General features: G+C 40.3%; 1 protein-coding gene and 1 long non-coding RNA gene across 4 annotated transcripts in view; one reads left to right on the forward strand and one right to left on the reverse strand.

Moving 5' to 3' along the window:
* The window catches only part of ABLIM1 (actin binding LIM protein 1), a 216,355-nt gene that overhangs the window by 179,519 nt on the left and 15,704 nt on the right, over positions 1-21,132 (reverse strand). The gene's annotated exons all lie outside the window — the stretch shown is intronic.
* LOC309393616 lies at positions 10,652-19,760 on the forward strand. The gene is made up of 3 exons (XR_014175621.1): positions 10,652-10,791; positions 11,971-12,096; positions 19,255-19,760. It is a non-coding gene; the product is annotated as an uncharacterized lncRNA (long non-coding RNA).

Consider the following 21,132-nt stretch of genomic DNA (forward strand, 5'->3'; position numbering starts at 1 on the left):
ACATTACATTTGATCAAACGCTACTGTACCACGTTTATTCAATTCCATAATGAAATTGGATGCAATATTTGAATTTAATACTGTGAAAGTGGCACAAGTATAATATAAAGCTTCAAATTAAATTTAAACAGAACATTCAGCATATGACTCAAGTTGGACCATGTCAATAATATGGTGATCATTTCAAGCGACAAGAGCAATGAATGCCAAGAATAATTATGTCTTCTAGTCTGTCTCAATTTACAACTGATAAATGGAGAAGAGAAACCTACCCTAATTCTTTGACCAGTAAAAATTACATCTAGTTTGTATTTATTTTATCTGGGAAAAACAGAAATTAAAAAAAACAAACATATTTTATATTCTTGTGTAGAATTGCTATTGTTTATACTAATGTTTTGAGTGTGTACATACAAATGTGCAATTTCAAATTAGTCTTGTCAAGTCAAGCCATGTCATTTTTTTGGAAACATTTTTGGAAGGGGGTTGCCAAGGTCTTCTTTCTAGGGCTGTGTCATAGCGACTGCCCAAAGTCATCCAGCTGGCTTTCAGCCCAAAGCAGGATTAAAACTCAAAATCTTCTGATTTCTTACCCAAAGCCTTTAATCACTACACCAAACTTGCTCTCACATACTAATCTGTACTAAAAACATGAGTCATATAGGAAATAAATGATGACTATATTGTGTATATTTACCCTTTTATTACAGAGGAAATTTATGCAGACAATATCCTTTACAGACTATCCCCAAGCATTTATTTCATTTGCCAGCTAAAACAATCTCACATCTTAAAAATATTCTTCAATGAGTCAGTTATGTTTTATTTTTCAATTGTGCAATAACAAATCTGGTAGATAAGAAAGCAAACAGAATTTAGGGATTTCTAGGAAGGAAAAACGAACTGAAGATAATACCACTAAAAGCAGAAATGTCTATGTGACAAAATGAAGTGGAAACAATATCTGCAGTGAATTGACTGGCTCTTTTAATTTAATTTAATTTTTCTCCAGACAAGGAGAGGACTTGAGATCACCCACAAATTTTACTTAAAGAATCCCAAAATATGTGTTTGTACATATGGTGTGTGTGTGTGTGTGTGTGTGTGTGTGTGTGTGTGTGTAATCCTGAATTTAATTTAAGGCCTATTAACCTAATTTAAATTAATCTAATTTTCCCCTATTTTATTAGTACAATAGAAAGACTTTGGCCATTCTTTCCTAGTTACATCTACACACTAGTTCCAGTGAATGTTACTTGTACAGATCCTCAGACATGACAGTGAAGGAAGAATATGTCAGTTTAAAAAACATGAATGAACTTTGGGGAAAAAGAAAGCATTGAAAAGAAACTAAAAATGACTCTTTGGATTATAAGAATGAATTAAAGGGGAAACACTACATTCTTTTACTAGAACTGTATCAATAAAGTTGAGTACTTCAGTTCAAGTATTTCTTGTGGAGTGCCTTTTCTGATCTGTTGTAAATCAAAGGATTGGCAGTATTGGATTCTTATCAAAATCTAATCCCATACATTTCATTTTTTTTAAAAGAAAGAGAAAGAAAGAAATGGTTTCTTACACATTACATATTATACCTAAAACTTTAAGGCAACTTACTGTTCCTTTAATAACAACACACTACTGTTTATTATTTAGATACAGTATGTAGGACAGAGTAGTAATGTAATCTTTATTGGGAACACACAGTACACAGAGAGAGAGAAAAGATAAGGGACATGAAAAAAGCTACCACCAACTTTCTTCTTTACATATAATCAATTGTAACTAGGGAGCAACTATAGAATTTGGATCTAGGCATGAGGTACAAGTTAAATAATTATTTTGGTAAAATTAATTTTACAACATTGTCTTCTGGGAAATTTAAGTAGGTTCTAATTACTTTTAAATTTGTAGCTATCTAGAATCTTTTAATTATCTAGTTACACTCTTGAGGATATGTTAAAAAAAAAATGCTGGCTTAAGAACGACTCCGAAGAAGAAAACAGGTCAAACTGGTGCATCACTTCTACATTCCAATTAAAAGTTAAAAGGCATAAGAAACAAGGGTTTTGCACCACGAGGAAAGCAAGAGTTGATGGTAAAACAATTTATCCAAAATAGTAAAGAAAAAAATAACTTAATTCTTGCAACAAATATATAATTTGTTGGACTGAAAATTAAGTGCTAAATATGAACCACTGTAAAATAGGATTTACTAACTATGGACAGGGAAGAGGAAATAACTTTTGCCATAAGCTACTTGTAACACTTGGTTTCCAAATCAATTTACATTTTTAATCTATATCTTACAACTTTATTTAGTGTGCACGCTGTGTGCAAATACTTTCCCTGATTATGCTTTTTTGTACACTAATTTATTTAGTTCGCTAGCTTTCATGCAGAATTTGATCGGGCAACATTATCCTGGGACACATATATTTGCCTTCATTTGTGAGTGTATATATTCTCAGATATTATTTACCTCTATGGTCCAACCATCATGATGGATACTTTTTGACCCTTGCTACAAATAGATTCAAACAAAATCATATTAGATTAGATTAGATTTATTAGATTTATAGACCGCCCCCTCTCCCTGAAGGGACTCAATTACAAGCTTCGATGACCTCTCCAATTAGGCCTGGAAGAGACAATGCCTAATTACATCTCAAAAGTATGCTTGAATATACATCAATAACTTACAATATTCTCCCCGAAACAGCACATATCCACAGATCATATATTGGAAAGAATAAAGTGAGTTACAGTTTTCTCTCCATTAAACAAGATCATGATGTGTAATGCTTGTGCTAAATTTAAAACTAATACTTGGTTTGATTAACACTGAACAGACTTCGTGATTAAGAGGGCACACTGACCCAAGGAAGGCATTGAAAGTTTTCACTTCTTATTTAAGGAACAGTTAGAATGCTACAAGAAACTATAAGAAAATACAGAAGCATATCTAAGTTCTAAAGATAAAGAAAGGAGTAGTAAAGCATGAAAAGTGATATAGAATACATGTAGTCCTTGACTTAGAACAGTTCATTTAATGACTGTTCAAAGTTACAAAGGCACTGAAAAGAGTGACTATGGCCATTTTTCACACCTATATCTGTTGCAGCACCCACATGTCATGTGACAGAATTCAGGCACTTGGCAACATGTGATCCCCTTTTGCAATCTTCCGACAAGGAAGTCAATGGGGAAGCTAGATTTACTTAACAGCGTGTTACTAACTTAACAACTGCAGTGATTCTTGTCAACTATGACAAGTTCATAAAATGGGGCAAAACTAACTTTAAAAATGTCTCTGTTAGCAACAGAAATTTTGGGCTCAATTGTAGTCATAGGTTGAGGACTACCCTGTAAAATGTAAAATTTATCTTTAGTTAGATAAGAGTACAGCTTTGTATGAATATTGGATAAAAGCCAAGCAGAGCAAGAAGACAAGTGTTAGATCGGGTGAATGGATGAGGCAGACTCAGGCTAACAGTAACAACATCTCTTTATTAGTCAACACTATGTACAATCCAGCAAAGACTCTATCTGGCAGCAGCCCTTTTATAGGGAGCTGTCAGACATCTTAACCAATCACCTTTGAGTATCTTCCCGCTGGATCAGAGGACCTTGGTGGAAACTACCATACTGTTTATCAGTATGTAACACCAAGCTTAAAATACAAGAAGAATACAAAATATACACATATATTATTTGTTATAATCTACAAAAAGAAATGTCATGGTTCTCAAGCACAACCAGGATATGGTCACAGCATGAGCCTGCAAGAGCTCAGAGACAGTAGCTTTCTGTTTAAGAGATTATAAAAATTGAGAAGTCCAAGGAACGCCTGCAGCTCGGTCTGATTGCGAGGTGTGGGGGCTTCTTGGATTGCTTTAATTTTTTTATTTGTTGGGTGAATTCTAGAGTTGTCGATCAAATACCCCAGGAATTCAACCCTTGGAACATTAATTTGGCATTTTTCTCTTTTTAAACGGACCCTTTTCGCTAATTCTGGTCAAAACGGTTTGTAATCTTTTAAAAAGTTGCTCCTTATTTGCAGCCGATAGCAAGATGTCGTCAAAAGAGGGGACGACTCCTGATATCCCCTGTAAAAGCTGTTGCATGATGCTTTGGAAAAGTCCAGGGGCGATACTAACTCTGAATTGTAGCCGGGTGCATTTAAATGCACCTCTATGCATCACAATGGTTTGGTCCTCTGCTGTGGTGCCATCTACAGGTAATTGCTGGTATGCCTGCACCATATCTAATTTAGCAAATACTTTTCCCAGGCCAAGGGAGTGAAGTAAATGCTGGACAATGGGCACCTGATAAGTGCTCTGTTGTAGGGCCTTATTTATGATGCATTTATAGTCCGCGCAGATGAGGACAGCCCCGCCAGGCTTGACCGGGGTCACTATAGGGGTCTCCCAGCATGTGTGATCAACCAGCTCCAGAATTCCCTGGCCAATTAGCTTGTCCAATTCAAGGTCAATTTTTGGGCAGAGGGCGAAAGGGACCCTCCGGGGCTTTAATCTAATGGGGGCAACATTGGGATCCAAATTAAATGAAATTGGGGTCCCCACATATTTGCCTCGAAGAGTGCCAAAGACGTCCTCAAACTCTAGCATTAGTTCTTCGGTGCTGTTGTCTCGAACGGCGTTGATGCCGGTCACCCCCAAGTCCAGGGATTCGAACCAGTCTAAACCTAGGACTCTCTGCAGGGCTCCACTGACCACAGTAACTGGAAGCAAGCCATCAATTTTCTTAAATTGTACCTGAAAGGTGCCTTGACCCAAAATGGGGATTCAGTTCCCTTGGTAGTCGTTTAGGCGTATCTCTGGAACCCTCAACTTGTGCTTCCGTAGATTAGGGACAGCCTTTTTCTATGTGGCCCAGGACATGATGGTCAGAGATGAGCCGGTATCTATCTTCATGCTGCATGGAGACCCTTCAAGGAGGATGGAGATCCAAAGCTTCTTGTTCCGGAGGTGCTTGCTTGCCCGATGGTTGTTTGGAACGTGTCTTTGGCATCTGTGTTCTCTTCCCTCTGTTGCCGCTTCCATTGCTCTCACCGGTGGACATGGCCTTGCAGCCTGTGGAGCCTGGGTTTTCCATGGTGTTGGAATTGGATACTGGCTCCTGCAGGCTCTTGTGATGTGACCTCTGCGATCGCAGCATTGGCATATGGCTCTTGGAAATGGCAGGCAGATTGCTGGTGGTTTCCTCCACAGCCGGGGCAAGGCAAGAAACAGGGTTCAAATTCTGCAGTGTTTCTGTCAATTTGGTCGAGGACTCTGTTGCTCTGGCCTCGTCTAATGCAATTTGCATCATAAGGTTGGTCTTTGCCAGCAACCTTCGCTGCAGGTTGATGTCTCACATCCCACAAATGATTCTATCTAGTAGCAGTTCATCAAGATCACGAAACTCGCAATATGCTGCGGCCTTACGAAGTGCGGCAACATATTGGTTGATTGTTTAGCCTTCCTTCTGGTTATGGAGGTTGAATTCATGCCTCCGCACATATTTAGATGGTTTGGGAGAATAGTGTGTCCTCAGTGTCTGTTGAAGCACCGACCAAGCGACTGACTGTACCGGTGTTGGCTCGGATAGGTCGTTGGTGGTGTCGAATACCTCAGGCCCACAGCAGCTCAGGAACATGGCTTTCTTTCAGCCTTTGGACACACCCAGTAGGTCATTGGCTTCGAGGAAGTATTCAAACCTCATCATATACGAGTCCCAATGCTCGTTGACTGGGTCATACAGAGCTGATAGGGCGTGCATAGTCATCCTGATTCAGTCAAGGCAGATTTGAATTTGCTGCTTAAGATGGCCGCTTGATGCTGAGTTTCACTCCGGCTGGATTGTGTTGTTGGATTTTCAGTCAGCTCTTTTTGTGCCTAGTTGCCTTCCAATCTCATCTTCGTCACCAGTGTTAGATTGGGTGAATGGATGAGGCAGACTAAAGCTAACAGTAACAACAGCTCTTTATTAGTCAACACTATGTACAATCCAGCAAAGACTCTCTGCCTGACAGCAGCCCTTTTATAGGGAGCTGTCAGACATCTTAACCAATCACCTTTGAGTATTTTCCCGCTGGATCAGAGGACCTTGGTGGAAACTACCATACTGTTTATCAGTATGTAACACCAAGCTTAAAATACAATAAGAATACAAAATATATACATATATTATTTGCAGTGACGTGCGGTGAGCTTTACGGCTGGTGAGGCTCGTGACGTCATCAGCGTGAGCCGCGGTCCCCTTCATGTTGACTCAGGAGTCAGGAAGGAGGGGAATTCCCCTCCTTCCTGACTCCTGAGTCAACATGAAGGGGACCACGGAGCATGCTCGGGGGACGCCGGCTCACACTGCGCGATCCCTTCTCCGCGATCCCTCCAGCCTCCCTCCTGCGCATGTCCCATTCCCCGCCTTCCTAAGTAAACATGAAGGGGACCATGGAGCGTGCTCCGCGGGACCGCGGCTCATGCTGCGCAATCCCTCCTCCGCGATCCCTCCAGCCTCCCTCCTGCACACGTCCCATTCCCCGCCTTCCTAAGTCAACATGAAGGGGCCCTCCGCGGGACCGCAGCTCATGCTCCGTGGTCCCCTTCATGTTGACTTAGGAAGGCGGGGAATGGGACGTGCGCAGGAGGGAGGCTGAGGCTAGAGGAGCCTCCTGCATACATGGTCCCATTCCCCTCCTTCCTGACTCCTGACTCAACATGAAGGGGACCACGGAGCACTCCCATTCCCGACCATGTGTGCAGGAGGCTCCTCAGCGCCTTTTCCCTTTTCCAAAAAATTTTCATGATGAGAGCGGTGCGGCTCTGCCTCCCTTGCTTTCCCTGACCGCACGTCCCTGATTATTTGTTTTAATCTACAAAAAGAAATGTCATGGTTCTCAATCACAACCAGGATATGATCACAGCATGAGCCTTCACCACAAGAACATTTATCACAAACTGTAAACCTTAAACATTAGGCCCGTGGATTGCAAAAACCACAAGAAATAAAGGAAAACAAAACTTTCCTAAATCCCTAAATCCAAATTAAAAGTACCAAGCCAGAAAAGACAAAGTGGACATAAGCTTAACCACTAAACCCTCAAAAATGATAGCTTGAGATAAGAAATGTAGAACTGACTAAAATCAACTGGTTTAATTAAAGAAAAGAACATACCCAATTTTGTTTTCTGCTTAGGAACCATTTCTGGATTTTATGCTTGAAATGGAAAAAAACTAAACAATAATTTTGGGTTTTGCTGATTAGGTAAGTTTGTTGTTATAAAAGTGACTAGTCCATATTAAGCATCTCAAACTAAAAAGTTGATGCTGTAATGTTATTCTATTGTGCTAAAAGAGTCAGAAGCTGATGCTCTTCTTTTTTTTCCCCCTTTACCCTAAACTTTTATTTTCCCCCTTTCCTCCCTCATTTTCCCACTATTTTTATTTTGATTTGCATTTTGTACTTTGATCAGTTTAATTTAAAAAAGGTCTTGGTTGGAATAGGGGGGCAAAGGGTGGAGACAGCCCTGAACAAAAGCAGAATTGAGCAATGTAACAAAGACATAAGACTGAGGTCACCTGATTTTGGTATCCAGGATAATTCTGTCAACAGCACTCTAATGTGGTGTGTCCACTTGGACAGAAATCAAAATAAGAGTATGTTAGGAAAGAGTGTTCTCTCAAAAAATACTGTTTTAAAATATTAAAGGAAATAGTTCTTGATTTTTGGCCAACACAGTTTCTTAAACACTGGACTGATGACTTGCACATTATTTATAATACATTAAATAAATCAATTTTATAGGTGCATTATCTGATCACGTATACTGAATAACCTCAAATATAGGGTAACATAATATTAGTTAAAGCATAGCATTAGGTCAAATTTCATATTAACAGTCTGATAGGTATGCATTGACACCAAAGGGGAAGGGCCAGAAAGAATGTTTGCTTAGAGATTTGGTAGGTTAGCATTCACTAAGCGTAATTGATGTAAAGTTCTTAAGATCACAGACTGGATCAAAGAACAGATACAAGTAGTTATTAATCAATCACCATTTCTTCACAGTTACAAGGGCACTGAACAAATAATCTTTGTGATCAGTCTTCAAAGTTATGGCTGTAGTCACGTGATTGCATTTACATGATGTGTTTCCATCCCCCCCTCACCTCTTCCTGGCTATCCCCTGCCCACCTCTTCTCTTTCGGCCACTGTGACCTTCGCTGCCCTTGCTGTCCTGCTGTCTATCTCCCACTGCTGTTAAGGCATGTCCAGCCTTCACAAGGCAGCTGTTGGCCACATGACATCTTCGTGAGGACACAAAACCTGGCAAAGCATCAAGCCAACCATGCCTAAGGAGCAGCAGGAAGAGAAAGAAAATGGAGGACAGCTGGGCAAGGATAGGAGAGTACAGGACACTGAGGGATGCCCAGCAGAAGGCAGGCAGCAGGATGGTGCAATACAGTGAGTTGAAACAGAGGCAAGTGCAGCAGGGCAGAAGAAATATGACACTCTGGCCTAACAATAAACTGTTGCTGCTAAGTGATGTGGTCACATGACCTCTTTGCTTAGCGACAGAAATTCCAACGTCAATTTAGGGTAATTAAGTGAGGACTCTCTCTAATGTAATGCTTGTGCATAAATGCTTATGTGCGCCAGAATAAACGAATGGAGTCTATGTATGAAAACACTGTCAGAAGCAATATATTTTCCTCACAGCAGCTACTATAGAAGTTTTCCGGACGAATTTTGCAGTATTAGCCAGGATTGGGTATTGTGATGTCCAATTGGCCTCAAGACAGAGTTAATTTGAAGCCACGCCTCTGTGCTCCTTGCTTCTGGTTCCCAGTTTCAACTCTGTCTGGCCGAAGAAAGACAGGTTGCTTTTGGTTCCTGATTCTTCCAAAAACAACCCAGTGCCATCCTGCAAATTCCTTCTCTCTGCCTTCTTCCCCTTGCCTCCATCTGATGCTTGGAAGCCTCCGCTTGGTGTGACTCGCTTCCGGCTGCCGGTAAGGGATTAAAAAGTTGCTTCTTGGGGCTTTAGAGGCAGGATGCCATCATGATGGCCATTTTGGGGGCTCAATTCCTGCGGGCCGCTTGGGCTGGGGCAGAAGCTACTATGAAGCCTTGTTTTCATCACTGCCTTCCTGGATGGCCATCCTTTTTGCAGCGGCGGTGGCAGCAAGGCCCTGCAGGACCAGATTAATGCCAGGAGGCCCGGAGTGGCAAGGGACAGCGAGGACCAAGTGGCGAGGCCATGTGGCACTGCCGGCAGCCACGCAGCTTGCAGAAGGGGCAGGAAAGGTCTACCAAAGGCTGATTTTGTCGCGTGGAGGCCGTGAGTGATTGAGGGAAGCTGATTTTTGGTCGCTGCTGTTTCTGGTGGCTGAGCCTGGTGGAGCCCTGACCAAGTGCCATGGCAGATGCAGAGGAGAGACCGGATTGCCCCCCATTGTCCCCTGGGGAGGGGACCTCCAGTTGAGCCTCTGTGAGACTGCGAAAAACTGCAGCAGCTGGAAAATCCTCCAAGGCCTTGCACAAGGATGAGGAAATGAGGCACAGGGCCCTGGAAAAGCAGGTGTCCAGGGCTGAACAGAGGGGCAGGCCTAGTTCTCCCTTGAGGTCTAGATTCCCCAGTGTATCTCAGGGACATTTCACCTCCCCCCCCACTCTCCATGGTGGAACAGGGCCCCTATCTAAGGGATACTTTTCAGTATAGGGGGGGCAGGGGGTATAGTCCCATCAGGCCATCACTGGCTCCACAGTCTGAAGGCTGTGCACAAGAGGAGAAGGAGGATTCCTTCGTTAGAGACATGGAGCAACTTCCAGCAAGCATTCAGAGGTTTATCTCCTCTGCAATTTTACATGGAATTTCTGCTGGGTTACCTGCTGTGCGACCTGCAATGGTGGCAAAGGTCCATGGGGGGGGGGGGTGCCACTGCTCAGGCCAGGCTAAGCCCTTCCCACTTGGATGTGTGCCAACCTGCTTCTCCTTCTCTGGCTAGAGAGGGTTCCATGACGGGGATCAGGTTCAGAGAGAGGTAGACATGTCTGATGATGAGGATCCCTCAAAACCTGATGCACCAGCATTCTCTGGTCTGTTTCCTCCGGATTTGTTCAAGTCACTGTTGTGCAAGGCCAGGACCACAGTGCAACTGGGTGAGACGGAGGGCGCCAAGGAGGGTGCCAAGGAGGGTGGTCCAGAGAACTCAATCCGGTGGATTGAGTTTACTCAGAGCCTCCTCCAGTGAAGGAAGACTTCCCTGCCCCTAAGTTGTTCCTAGAGGTAGTTAAAAAGCAGTGGGAAAAGCCAGGAACATTTCCCAACCCCAGCAGCAGTGACAGGAGGTTCTTTAACATAGAACATAGTTTCTATGAGGCGTGTTACAACAGGTGGTAGTGCATGAGGGGCCCAGGGGGGGACCAATAGTGCCCCCCCGAGGGATGTTAACTTGGGTACATATGTCCAATCCTGGCTAATCCTGCAAAATTTCTCCGGAAAATGACAGTTGGTCTTACCTGAACTGTTGTTTTAGGAGGTTTTTCAGGATTAGCCAGGTTCCCGTCCTAGCATTGGTCCAGGGGTTGGGGGAGTTCAGGGGATAGGGTGTGTTCCCTTATGACTTGTTTTCAGGTGCTTTGCAGCGGGCTTGACTCGTTGAAACTGGGAACCAGAAGCAAGGAGCACAGAGGCGTGGCTTCAAATTAACTCTGTCTCGAGGCCAATCACAATACCCAATCCTGGCTAATCTTGCAAAACCTCCTAAAACAACAGTTCAGGTACGATTACAGAACTGTCATTACAGTTCAGTGGCAGAATACAGAAGATCCAAATGCAGGAAGTAGAGCTGGAAAAACTCCAGCCTGAAAACTAATCACTGTCAACAGAGCTGGGCTAAATAGATCCACGGTCTGACTCACTGGCTGTGTTCTCACAATACATTTGCCAACTACAATTCAGCTTAGCACATTGTGTAAATCCAGCATAAAGTTCATGATGCAATGCATAAACATTGTGTAAAAAAATCTCACACAAACATAGAAAATTTAAGATTTCAATAAACTGTGATTAAGAGCATTGTCTGTGAACATGTTCTAAGAAATTCTGTTTCCTGGTGATTATTTCTAATTAAGAATGCATAAAATTGTTGTCCTAAACCTATTATAATCCTGATTCATGATATGAATCCTCCAATCTATTTTTCTTTTAGTTTTGGTTCAATTGATGTTTAAAAGAGATATACGTTAAAAAGCAAAAGCTTAATAATGCTTGTTTAAAAAAAGGATTATTTTATTGAGGACTGCATGATAAATCAACAGCAACAAAAGTTGGAACTAGGCACTAGACTTTGGCAACAGAATAAGTCTCCCAGGAACCAGGCCAAATAGAAAGTACTTATTCTAGGGAGTGCGGGGAAGGTTGGGGGCAGGAGAGAGAAGATTGAGCTTCAGGTTTGGTATTTGCCTTTTCAAGCAGCTATTTGGAATAATTCTGGCGCTTTTACAGGAGCAAGCTGTTAATATCAGTTTGCCCAACTGCAAGAATGAGATGCCACATACCAGTTGCAGCTGTCATTGAGGGTGGAAAAACAAACATACCAAGAAATAATATACTCCACTAAAAGCGTGGCATAAGGAGTTTATCAAAAAGCTCATTTAATAGGATTTTGACTATTACAACTTCAGGTCAATTGCTGAATGTCAGTTTACAACTTCAGATCTATGTTCTTGAATTTTGGTTTAATTTAGGAACTATCACGTTAGCAGGATCTGAATGATAAGCCATTATTTAAAAACATTTGCAGGAAAAACAATTTTCCTGGTCCGATATATAGGTTTTAGTCATATTGACATTTATTCAGTGCCACAAGCTTCTACCATATAGCTTTGTAACGTTCTTCAACAAATTATTAAGTATGTTTTTTTTTTAAAAAAGGCTAATCTTTTCATTCAATCCAGAGTTGAGGCACAAATGACCCGCTCAAATTTTGGATCGTTATGAGAAGACCGAAGTTTCTGGAGAAGATTCTAAGGCTAGGAAAGAGGGAAGGAAAGAAAAGAAAAGAAGAGATGACAAGCAGCAAGGTACGGTAGACGGGATGAAAGACATGAAACAGCAGGTTGGGTATAAATAATCAAGAAAATCTATATGTTCACTAAGCGTTGACAATCAATCAAAAAGTCTTTCATACTATGTACGTATAGTATGTACACAAAATAATTTACAAGAAGCAGCATCATTTCCATCAAGTTCACCAAGGTACAAAAATGTCACATTATGTTTCCTTTAGCTTCTTATAACTTTGTCTCATGTATATTTGCTATGTCCTATCTGAGCTACCTTTTTGGTTTCCGCATCTAATTTTCCTTAGGAGAAATGGGAATGAAAGAGGAATAGAAAAAATAATCCCACAAGCATACATGACCACTATAGGTATTACTGAGACAGGGAGTGTAAAAATACTTGCAAATAAGTAGTGATTTGTAAATGGTGTCTTTTTGTCCTGGATAGCTCGGTAAAGGAGAAAACCTGTTAATGGCCAGAATCAAATGGAAAATTTCCCTCTCATCATAACCACAATAGAGCTGAATATTCCTTTGGGAAATAATTAACGAAAATTAGTATTATTCAATAGTCTAAGAAAAGAAAGTAATCTCTAATTCATTTTGCCTTCGGGAAAAATTGAGATCTGTTTGAAACTGTAATGAACTGTAATTTAACACTGTAACGGAAGCTTTTTAAAATAGGAGCATTGGAATGGGACTACTCACAAATTTGGAAAACATGATAGGTGAGTTTAGTTACCACAGGCACAAAAGGCGATAAGCGACCACATTTTAATTTTATCCAATATCCCAGAGCATGGAATTATCCCACATCTATTTCTATCCCTTTTACAGGTAGTCCTTGACTTATGAATCACAATTATGCCTAAAACTTCCATTGTTAAGCAAGGCAGTTGTTCAGGGAGTTTTGCCCCATTTTACAAATCTTTCTTGCCACAGTTGTTAAGTGAATCACTGCAAAGTTAAGTTAGTAACACGGCAGTTCAGTGAATCTGTCCTCCCCACTGATTTTGTTTGTCAGAAGGTTGCAAAAGAGTCACATGATCATAGGACACTGCAAGCTTCATAAATAATATGCTAATTGACAAGCATCTGAAGTTTGTTCAAGTGACCACGGGAATGCTGCAATGGCCTTAAATGTGAAAAATGGTCATAAGTTATTTTTTTCAATGTTGTTGTAACTTTGAATAGTCACTAAAACAATGGTTGTAAGTCAAGGACTACCTGTATAGCTTAGTTGCAAGACAACTATGTTAAATTTGTTGGCAAAAACAAAAACAGAAAAAAAGAAATAAGGATAAAAAAGAAAAAACATCCAATTTAGCTTGGAAAATGCTTGCAAAGGCATTCTTTTTGATATCTGTATTCATTCAGCTCTTGCCAGTTTCTTCTTGAATAATGGAAAGCATCACACCTGGCATATTTGACATAGGCACATAATTAATAGTCAGGTTCAACTCAAACTCAACATCTTAGCTCAATCTACACTATATTGCCAAAAGTATTTGCTCACCCATCCAAATAATCAGAATCAGGTGTTCCAATCACTTCCATGGCCACAGGTGTATAAAATCAAGTACCTAGGTATCTAGACTGTTTTTACAAACATTTGTGAAAGAATGGGTCGCTCTCAGGAGCTCAGTGAATTCCAGCATGGAACTGTGATAGGATGCCACCTGTGCAACAAATCCAGTCATGAAATTTCCTCGCTCCTAAATATTCCACAGTCAACTGTCAGCTGTATTATAAGAACATGGAAGTGTTTGGGAATGACAGCAACTCAGCCACGAAGTGGTAGGCCACATAAACTTGTCCAACATCAGTGTGTGACCTCACAAATGCGTTTCTGGAAGAATGGTCAAAAATTCCCATAAACACACTCCTAAACCTTGTGGACAGCCTTCCCAGAGGAGTTGAAAATGTTATAGCTGTAAAGGGTGGACTAACATCATATTGAACCCTATGGATTAGGAATGGATGTCACTTACAGTAAGTTCATATACGAGTAAAGGCAGGTGAGCAAATACTTTTCGCAATATAGTGTATGTTTCCTAAAGTTCCCCCTGGACTTACTAAGATATCACTCCTCCCCAAGTAGACCAAGAATGTTTTTTTAATATAGACAAAACAAGAGGGACTACAAGTAGTCTTCAGTTTACAACCATTCATTTGACTGTTTGAAGTTATGCCAGGGCTGAAAAAAATAACTTTTTACTAGTCCTCCCATTTACGACTATCGCAGCATCCCTGTAGCCATATGACCATAAATTTGGCACTTGGCAACTGACATGTATTTATGAGGATTACAGCATCCCAGGATCACATGGCTACGATTGGCAACCTTCCCAACAAGGTTCTGACAATGGATCTGCCTAACCATTGAATGATTCACTTAATGTCCATGTCAACCCAGTCTTAAGTGATTACTCATATAATGACCACATCACTTAGCAATGGAAATTCTGATCTCAATTGTGATCGTAAGTCAAAGACTACAGCTGCAGAAAAAAAAGTCATCCTACTTGAATTGGGTAGCCCAATAAATATATGAAATACACAAATACGTCTTTCCAAGTTTGCTCTTCTTAGAACACAAATATAGATAAACAAGTCAACAGTTTAATAGAACTGTTTCATGCACCTTGAGTCAGAACATGGAGTGAGCCCTCTGTTCCAGACCTTTTTGAACAGACAAGTGTCACTGGGAATATGTGAGTCTAGGACACACATATCTAAAATGTTGCCCCATAAGGATGACAACCAGAACTTTGAATTCCACCTTAAATAAACAGTGTTACATGGGTGACAGGTGATAGAACCATAACTTCTTGAACTGCTGCATTGTGGACCTGCTGTAGCTTCTGAGTGGTCTTCAACAGCAGCCCCCTATAGATTAGAGACTGAGTGGAAGGCAATTGAAGCATGAGTTCACCATTTCAAAAGCTTTTACAACAGCACTCCTTTATTCCACAGTATCTTTTATTTTCCACTCCCCATTTATAGCCAAACATTATTATCAGAGTAAAGGGAGAGAATATGAGGAAACCAGTGACAAAAACAATCTCAGCAAACAGAACAATACCTCCGTATAACATTTCACTAACCACCCAGCTGCACTAAATAGGGAATAATAACAGGCTTAAACCTGAGGACAGCAATCAACAATATCATATTGGGAGAGTTAGGGGAATGGAAAACTTTTATCTTTATGTTCTACTCAAAAGACTTCCTTTTAGAAACAACTGGCAAGTCGCTACGATACATAAAGTGATGTACCCAGATGTATTATAGAATTAATCCAAAAATGAATTTAAAGAGAATATTATATTTATTTTTGCACTGAAGAGTATCCTTGCTTTACGACTCTGGTCTGTCTTTAAAGACACTCAACATATGCTTTTCTTGCCTTACTGGAAAAATAATACAACATACTATTTACAAATAATATTTGGGCAGTTTTAATTTTTTATTTAGTGTGAAAACCAGACTCTTACACTGAAGCAAAGTGTAACATTATTGAAGTATCAAATGTCTTGCCTTGCAGAATTGATTATGCCTGCACTTGCATATTTGGTTTAGCCACTTTGGATGCTCTTCAAGTCACATCTAACAGAGGACTTACAATATAATGCAAGTCAATGACATTGCTTTCCTGAGAATAAGACACCTCAAAATGTTAGTACTATCATGATAAAAACTATAAGCAGCCATCAAATCAATGTTGATCATAGCGCTGTACATAGATTTACTTGCATTTTTTTTAATCACTACTCATGTTGCATGAAAGAGAATTTGTCCTCTGGGGTGTTTTTTTTTCCTGTTGAAAATGTAATTTTGGTTATATTATCATATGGGTGATGCTAGCTCTTGTTTTTAATTACACACTCAGATTTGAGCAATAAAGTATCCTAGTTAATTGTTGAGAAATATGCATATGCATGCCCTGTCTTAAACATTTTGCAGCCTCCATAGCTTCTCACAAAGAAGACATTTATTCTAACCATTGTGCCACCACAGCTCTTGATAATATATTTAAGGTATCAGAAGAAACTCAAAAGAAATGCTCAGTCGATGATACAGTAGGAAAAACAAAAGGGTCTCAGAGAAGAAAATCTTTAAGAAATTGAATGAAAGATATTGACCTGGCCTTAGCTGAATGTAGTTACTCTAGTAAGCAACTAATGCTAACATTCACATTTATGAATATACATTTCAAACTTGTAGAAACAAAAACTGCTATGAATTCAGATATGAGAAAACCATTTCTACATTTAATTAAAAATAGAAACATAAGCTGGCTTTAACACAAAGCACCCACTTCTAGTTTCTTCTAGTTTCAGGCGTACTATATATATTATTAGATGCCAATCTGTGCTACCCTAAATAGAGAGAATGGCTCCCAGGTCACACTGTCTGCTTCTCCAAATAGAGATAATGTTTTAGGATAACGTCCAATTTGAAACTGTGCAGAAATTTCCAAGCTCAGCAACATGATTACTGTCAAGAAGCACTAGAGGATTTCCTCCCGTCACCAAAAAGGAATAACTTACTTGTATTTGAAGTATACAGTACAATAGCTGGAAAGCAAGGACGTTCTCAGAAATATAAGAATTATAAAACAGACACCAAACCCTATGGACTGGTGATCTTTTTAATTTAATAATCCAAGGAACTAGGAATGATCATTCAAATTACTATATAACCAAGGGAAGAGGGAAAATAAATAGGATCATTTTTAAAAGAAAGAGTGATAATATGAATATGATAGAACATCAAAACAGTCCACCATACTACAGAGATAATCTTTTTTTTTTTTGCTTTCTATACCATTTATTTCATCATAGCATAAATCCGATTTGTGGACTGACTGCAGACATGAAAGAAGTGCCATCCTATTCTGTCTTGGAGTGTGAACAGTCGTTGCATAAAGCATTATGTGCAAACCTGGAAGGTCATAAGAATTTCATGGCAATCCCTAAACTGAACTATAAGTAATAGGAAAGCTACCATAACTAAAGCAGCTCTATTTTATCCTCCTGTCCATCTGTCTCCCAGTCCAAGCTGACAAAGAAAGTCTCATATTTTCATTAGGTCTTTCACTGATGTCACTGTTTTTATTTTGGGGGGATATATGAAAAAGGCATAAAAACGTCTCACTCCCATTGATTATGGAAGCCTGTTTAAACCTGGCCTTGGTTTTAGGATTTCCATTAGCAATCAAAGAAATGGCTCCCAGACTTGCACAGGGATATAACTAGCACATAAATCTATTTGAAAGAGTGCAATTGACACTCAGGATATTCAGGTCTCCATGGAGATTGCATATAAAATACTCCGATCAGCTCACAAAGTATTGCTGATTTCTTTTGTTTTTCATAGACTGTGGCAACTGCTAAAAGCTTTAGTTAGCATTTCTCTAGTAAACAGCCGGATTGGGGTATTTTGTGTATATAATTATCATCTAGTTTCCACTCTCCTATAAATTAATTGTGTGGAAGAGGTGGGGCTTGGAAGAAAAGAAGGGGGGAGGAAGCTTTCTTCTTTAGATGAAGTGTGTGCTGGTAGAGTAATAAAAACTTAATTGGCCCTAAATCTATAACTCTTTATTCTTCAAGATACTAGATTTAAGAAAATAATTTAAATTGTAATCATTGCGGAAAGGTCAACTCAAACTTTATGCTGATCTATTTGGAAGATTCCATATTGTATGTCAGGATTTTGCATGCTTTGAATTTTACTAAAACCTAAGGAACTTCATCTGGACCAAAGTTTAAGATACAGGTAGTCCTTGCTTAACAGCCACAATTGGGACCAGAAAATCTGTCATAGAGCGGAAAATCATATGAGTGTGATGGAGTTATGATCTCTCTCCCACTTTGTTAAGTAAAACATCATGTGACTGGGACTTATAATTTTGCCTCCACGTTCTCCATTAACTCTGCTTATCATCAGCCATTTGCAAAAGACACTAATGATGGTCACATGACTAAAGAATACTAAAGAAAGGAGACTTATTGTACAAACTATTGTATACTATCCTTAACTTCACATGCCAGTCACATAATTTTAGGATCAACGACAGAGTAAAAGGCCTATGTGAAAAAAAGAAATGTCAGATGTTCAAGCTAATTTGAGAAAAGGCTCGGTATATGTTCATTCAGTATATGTATTTAACCTTTATTGTGAGATTAAAAGTATTTTAAGGCAAAGAGTTGGTAATTCCTTAATCGCAGAAAAATATCCATTAAGTATATTCCATGTTCACTTATATCCTGGAAAAAAAAAATCCTAAAAATTTAGTTTCAGAAATGCTTATTTGGGCATTAAAATGAAGCATATTTATCCCCCTCCCTTTTTAAAAATTACTTCTACCAGCTCTAACTTTCACACCAGAGAGAATATGCCTATTTGCAGTTTTAGAGGTCAGTGCTTACAGATGTAGCTATTTTATTGTCTGCTGCAGGAAAAACAAGGAACCCTGGCTAGCCATATAAATCATGCCACCAAACATTAACAATAGCAATCAATAGTTAACCAGGCAAAAGAACATTCCAACAGATTCTCTGAAAAGGGCGAACACTGTAGAAAAGAAACCCAGACAACAAAAAGAGTTTGGCTGCCAGGATGCTGACTTCATGTACTCTGGAGTCTACGCATGACTGTTCAGCCATTATATTTACCCACTAACAACTATGTTTATTCATATAGATTTCAAAGCAGGCATTTACTTCTATAGTGCAGTCCTTAAAACCACTTGATTAACACTTAGAAAAAATGTATCCATCAAGGCTGAGACATATTTCAATAGTCTCTGTGTGTGGAGTTTAATGAAGCTAAAAGGGTCATTTTCAAGGCCTCGCTCTCAGTGTCTATTTTGTGCTGATTTAGGGCAGAATCAATTCTTCTTCATTCTTCAGAACTTTTCACATCTGCTAAACTCCAGGAAAGTACATGTATTCGACTGGTAGAATGAAAGTGATATATTCTTCTATTTAGAATCAATTATATTTGAATTAGCAGTTATTTCCATTTAAGCATTTCATCCTGAAATACTGCTTCAGAAATGCATTTTAATTTATAAAGCAGAAATTAATAACCTGAACCTGATATCTCTATGCAGCCATCTGCTTAATTCTATTAGTTCCAGGCCTAATTTGAACCCATCTCTTGTTTCAGAGCTATGATAATCACCAGAAATTTCCAGCAGTCTACTGTTTGAGGAAGGAGAAAAGAGAATATCAGAAAAAGAAAGAATTTACAGAGAGAAAATGGATAGTACCACTCACTGCTGGCTTGGGTACCAATGATTTGCTTTAACATTCTTCATCATATAAGCTCTTACACCCTCCCCCAAAATCACAGATCTGGAATGTGGCCCACTGTGGGGAAAAAAGGCTTCGCACACTTGTTACAGAGGATCTGCTATTAAATGAGATAATCTGTTTTGTCTTAAGCTGTCAAGAACCATTAAGATCCTCCCTTCCTCATCAGTTAAGTACTTCTGTAGCTTTGCCAGATTCCATCACTTTTATGAGCCACACAGAAAAATACTTTATATTTCAGCTTCCAGGAAATTTTGGTTAAGGAAAAACTTCAAAATAAATGAAGCATATATCTACAAGGATATATCCTTTTTGATGACAAATACTAAGTACAATCTACAGTTATAGTCACCAACTTAAATCTATATAAATAAAAATGTAATGTTTGTTTGTTCAAAATCTCAAATCTCCGAATGTTCTTCACCGACTGCTTTGAAATTTTGACAAAACGTTGCATTCAATTACGTGCATGTTTTTATATATGTATATTATATAGATGTCACACCTGTGATAGGTAAAAACACATTTTTTGTAAAAGCATGCTTTTTTGAAAACCAGCGCCATCTGCTGGACGTAAAAGCAAAACACACTATACCATAGTGTTCATTTCTTGAGTATAGTATATTTGGAACAGTTCGGCTTCTCTCCAGCTTCGTCCCGACGGTCCCTTTATATGTGTGGCTAGGCTGCGGCTGCACCCGTTTCCCTTTCCGCCCCGTCTCCGATGAGCTTTGCCATTTCCACCAAGGGGAGCCGAAGCCTTTCAGCCTCCCCCTCCCCTCTCTATCCTCCCCTGCCGCCAGGCCTTTGCTGTCTGTGGCGGGGCGGCGCCTGCCCCATCCCTCTGCCACATCTCCCCACCCTTAAGCTGGCCTCCCCCCGCCCATCCCAGTGGAGCTCCAGAGGAGGTGGAGGCGGAGCGTCTCCTCAGCCCGGCCAGCTGCGCACACTCTCCACCCCCCTCATAGGGAGCCAGCTACGGCCTCGCCAAGGCGGCTCCAACGGGGCGGCAGTGGTGTTAGCCTGAGGTGCAGCGGGGCTGGGGCGGCCGCTGGGTGCCTCGTGAGGCGGCGACAGCAGCGGCGACGGAGTCTCTGGATGGGGCTGCGGCCAGCGGGGGCTGCCTCACATTCATGTCGCCAGGGGCAGCTCCTTCCTCCTCCTCCTCCTCCTGCTCCTCAGGGGACGCCGGCCGCCTCCTCTCGCCGCCACCGCTGAGGGAAGCAACCAATGGATCAACATTTAGTTGATCTTAAAAAAACCAGATACTGCTTTGGGAGAATGTGATCAAGAAGAAAAAAGACTAGACTATGAAACAATTTCATTGTGATGGGTCTCTTGAATGATGGCTCAGACAAGGAGAAGCCTTCCAAGGAGACTGATGAGTCTGAGGGGGATATGGAGACTAACTCAGAGGAAGCCAAGGCCTGTAACATTGTGGATGGGTGAGCATGATGAAGCGTGCAGGAGGCATTGGATACACCCAGGTCAGCACCACTGGATTAACAGCAACCTGCACAAACTGGGAAAAAGACATAGCTGCAGCTGGCCAGGGCTGATGAGAATTCAAGATTACGCACCTTTACTTGTTTTATTTATCTTCTTATGGAAATTGAACATAAGGAAACAAAACAGGTTGTAATGCTTAGTAATTCTCACTCACTTTTTGGTATAATCTGTAATACCTTTCTGAAAATCAAATGTGAATGAGATCATAGCATCTTAACCAACC

This window comes from Natrix helvetica, assembly GCF_964273705.1.
Source record: "Natrix helvetica genome assembly, chromosome: 5".
Classification (NCBI taxonomy): Eukaryota; Metazoa; Chordata; class Lepidosauria; order Squamata; family Natricidae; genus Natrix; species Natrix helvetica.